We start from the raw sequence: 4,984 nt of genomic DNA on the forward strand, positions 1-4,984 counted from the left end.
TTTATTGCTGTAGTAGGAACTACTGTGTAAAGAGGTCGCTAGTATATGAGTTCTCACTGGCGTCTTCAATGTAATTCGCAAACACTTACAAACTTACCTAACGTCAGTAAATAAAGATTTGTTTGTTTGGAAATTTCGCACAAAGCTACTCGAGGGCTATCTGTGCTAGCCGTCCCTAATTTAGCAGTGTAAGACTAGAGGGAAGGCAGCTAGTCATCACCACCCACCGCCAACTCTTGGGCTACTCTTTTACCAACGAATAGTGGGATTGACCGTCACATTATACACCCCCACGGCTGGGAGGGCGAGCATGTTTAGCGCGACGCGGGCGCGAACCCGCGACCCTCGGATTACGAGTCGCACGCCTTACGCGCTAGGCCATGCCGGGCCCCAGTAAATAAAGAACAAGATGTTTAATTCATTTATTTTTACACAGTACACTAAATAACTCTATATTATTATATTCTCACTCGAAACCATTTTAACAGTGAAAGTCTGAAACCATATTTCAAGCAACTTTGCAGAAAACAAAATAAAAACTTAATACAGTGGTACCTCGGTTCTCGAACGACTCCCTTCTCGAACAATTCGGTTTTCGAATATATTGTTTGAGAAAAAAATGTCTCGGTTGTCAAACATAAACTCGGTTTCCGAACCAAGCTGTCGTGGCCCGAACCCCCGAAATAATTAGATTGATGACCCGAACGACCCTTTGGCCATTTTGGGCCCACGCCAAGCCTGCCCAAAACATTTTACCCGCACCTGTCCACACCCCCGCTAAAATCTGCTGTGAACGTTCTCGTTTTTATTTTTATTTTTTCTCTAAATATTCTGATTAAATAAGCCACCATAAGACCAAAGAAGAATAATGAAAGCAGCACACCAAAACGAAAAGTTGTTAGAGCCACAACAGAGGTGAAAAAGATCTCGTAGCAAAGTATGAGAGTGGTGTTCACGTGTCTGACCTTGCTACACAGTTTGGTATGGTGAAGTCTACAGTCTGCACCATACTGAAAAATAAAGAGGTCATCAAAGGAGCTGATGTTGCAAGAGGAGTGACAGTGCTTACGAAACAAAGATCACAAACAATGGAAGAGGTAGAAAAACTGTTGTTGATTTGGGTAAACGAAAAACAGTTAGCTGGTGATAGCATTTCTGAAACCATCATTTGTGAGAAAGCAAAGCAGTTGCATGCTGACCTCATGAAAAACATCCCTGGAACGAGTGCTGATACAAGTGATGCCTTTAAGGCTAATAGGGGGTGGTTTGAAAAATTTAGGAAGAGAAGTGGCATACATAGTGTGGTGAGACATGGGGAGGGTATCAGTTCTAACAAAGACGCTGCTGATAAATTTGTTAGGGAATTTAAGGACTACGTAGAAGCTGAGGGTTTTATTCCCCAACAAGTGTTCAACTTTAATGAGGCAGGCCTCTTTTGGAAGAAAATGCCAAAGAGGGCCATGAATTTAGCCTGGAAGAAATTGTGGCCAGACTCAGTAGCAGATAGAGACTTTGAAGGCTTTGAGGCTGAGCCTGTTGTCAAGGATATTGTCTCACTAGACAAGTGTATGGGCTTGAATGTGAGTGGTGATGATGTGGAGGAGTCGGTGGAAGACCACAACACTGAGCTCACCACAGAAGAACTCCAAGACCTTCAGAAGGAGCAGCAACAGAAGGCAACTGAGGAAGTGTCTTCAGATGAGGAGGAGGGAAGAGAGGATGTTTCTAGTTCACTAATCAAGGAAATGTGTGGAAAATAGGAACACAAACATTTTCAATGACAATGCCATGAAACATTTTAAAATGCAAGCAATAAAAAGAAACCTCATTTGACAAGTTTTTAGTGAGAAATAGATCCAGTGAGTCTCAAGCAGGTTGTAGCAGTGCAAAGTGATAGAAAAGAGAAAGTACCCCAGAAGGAGAGTTACCTGACATTTTTATGGAAGGTAACTCCCCTTCCAAACAATAATAACCCTCCTTCTCTCCACGTTCCTCAACACCTTTCACTTACGCCATCAGCTCTCCTCAGCACAGGTGAAGTGCAGTTAAATTTTCATTTATTGTTTTTTTTATCGTGTTTATAGTTTTTTGGTTGACTTTATGCATGTAAGTATTATTATACAGGTGTAAATAAGCAAGATTTTTACTTAAAATGCCTTATAATGCGTAATTTTTGGAGGTCTGTAACGGATTAATTTAATTTACAGTATTTTTTATGGGAATAATTGATTCGGTTTTCGAACAGCCTTCTGGAACGGATTAAGTTCGAGAACCGAGGTACCACTGTACATTTAAAATAGGTTTACTGTAGTGATGAAGGAATTCGAAGTGTGAATTACAAAGTGATATAAAATATTAATAAGCAGGTAATAATGAAATAATACATTAACCCATACGCTAAATTAGCAATGAAAATGGCAGATTACCAAAAAATAAGACAATCAAATCTCACTTTTAGAAATTATTCTCGGTAACTTTTAGTAGTGCAGTTGAATTGTGCTGAAGGAACTTAATTTCAAAGAAATAAAATTTTAAATCAAGCTGTAATAATTAAGACTATTAAAACACACTATGATATAAATATTAGCAAATTTACAAAGATGAAACGTTGCAAGATAATTATAAAATTATAGTTAATATTAAGCATATATTGTCTTACATGGTCTTCTTTAGATTATGTTTGTTTGTTTCAGAATTATGCTTGTCATCTGAACGTAACTGTTCTTAATTTTGAACCAAGCATTCGCTACGAACTCTTGGGCTATTTTTCTGACAGAACCCTTGGATTCACAGTTCGATCATTATAAGTTAGGCCACGCCTCATCATTTCATACAGGATGCCGAAATGTAGTATTAGAAAATCAAATAATAACAATGTTGAGGTACAAGCGTTTGAAATTTTTTGACGCCATAATGATGAAGTCAACAGCAATTTCAATTCATTTAGCTGAAAATTTATATTAAATACATTTGTTTGTTTTATTGAATTTTGCACAAACCTAATCGAGGTATATCTGAGCTAACCGTCCATAATTTAAAAGGACCAAACTAAAGGGAAGACAGCTAGTCATTATTATTAAGGGAAAAACTATTTTACAACTGAAAGCATGATTGAAAAGGCGAATATATTCCGGGATACAACCCAGTCAGGGTTCAAGTTGAATGCGCTAACCACTAGGCCAAATTAGACCTGTATAGTATCAAGATATTAGAGTACAGTCACAGTCCACATGATGGTGTTGAACTCGCATGGTGGAATATGAAAACTTGAAAAAAATATAGTAGTGGTAAACAGATTATTATATATTTGAATAAAGTTGTTCTATTACTCATTAAAACTGTATTTTTCATTGATTAAAAATAATAACAAAAGATTAACATTATGTAAAATAATATATTATGAAATTCTCTCTGAAAATTAAATTATTTGAAAGTTTCATGTTCACTTATAATTAGGGGTTTTTAACCTCTTAGTTTAAATAATATAATAATTTTTTAAAGTTTCTATTTATTTTGTCACCTGGTTATCTTATCTGGAGGCACTTAGTGACTCCAGCCACGTTAGAACGTAGCTCTATGCAAAACTAAAATTCTGTCCAAATCTTAGGTATTGCCACAGACATAAACGCTCTACTATAACATTAAAAAATAGCAACTTTTTTACCTATTTTATATTTAAAAAAGCAGCGAAAACGTAGCACTTAGTATTTTTTTTCTTATTGAAGAGATAAAATGTAAGTAAACAAAGGATGGGTTTTTGGAATTTCGCACAAAGCTATTCGAGGGCTATCTGTCCCTAATTTAGCAGTGTAAGACTAGAGGGAAGGCAGCTAGTCATCACTACCAACTCTTGGGCTACTCTTTTGCCAACGAAAAGTGGGATTGATCGTAACATTATAACGCCCCCACGGCTGGGTGAGCGAGCATGTTTGACGCGACGCGGGCGCGAACCCGCGACCCTCGGATTACGAGTCGCACGCCTTACGCGCTTGGCCATGCCAGGCCGTAAATACAGGAGACTGGTGCGAAAAGAATACGTAACTTATATCTTAATAAATACCGCATTGCTTGTTGATTGGGTTAAAAATATTTGAGTACTGAATGAATCAATCCGTTTTACATTTCTCGTTACACAACTCATGTTGAAGTTTTTATTCATCTGGCTTTTCCACCAAATCAAGTATAAATTAAATTAACGTAACCAGAGTAGTGTTTATTGTCACTTTTACGTGATCAGTATTGTACTAATTAAACGTCCGGGTAATGTGATTACATGGGTATAGTGTGATGTTCTATACGAATAGCTTACAATGAATAAAATTAGAATACTGTTTTAATTTTTTTCTGTTTTAATTTTTTTCTCAAGTTACGTAAGAAATAAATCATGATATTATCTTGAACACCAAATATGTCTATTTTTCGAAGTGCAGCTACCGAGGTATACACAGTTGCTTTCATTTCTTCAACTTCCATAGCTTAATTATTTATCTCAATAAATCAACTGTAACGAATATTATCGTTTTAAATCAATAAAGATATATTTTAACTAAGTTTTGAATAACGTTTATGTTACTCGTTGTTTGGATTAAGTGATTCGTAATTAGCGCGTCATTATCGGATCGCAAATATTGAAGGATGATATGCAAATATAACCTTGCTTCTGTCAAGCGATAACAGTAGCTATCTTCTCCATTTTCGTTATGTAGAAAAATTGTCTCTGTGCACTACTTCTTATGCTCCGACTACTGAGGACGTGTAGGAATCCATCATGGTTAACAGCTGAACGACACTCTGAGATAAAAATCTTTCTCTTCTTTCTTTTGCGTGTCATCCTTCAATTTTCGCGAAGTTACGACAATGCTCCACGAATTATTAATTATTCTTCATATTTTTCACATTGTTTTTTTTTTTGCACATTCAAGGTGGCGTTACCAAAGTTACAAGTTTCACGTATAGACCATAGAAATAACGAAGGCGGAAAAGA

Source organism: Tachypleus tridentatus, chromosome 10 (assembly GCF_004210375.1).
Source record: "Tachypleus tridentatus isolate NWPU-2018 chromosome 10, ASM421037v1, whole genome shotgun sequence".
Lineage (NCBI taxonomy): Eukaryota > Metazoa > Arthropoda > Merostomata > Xiphosura > Limulidae > Tachypleus > Tachypleus tridentatus.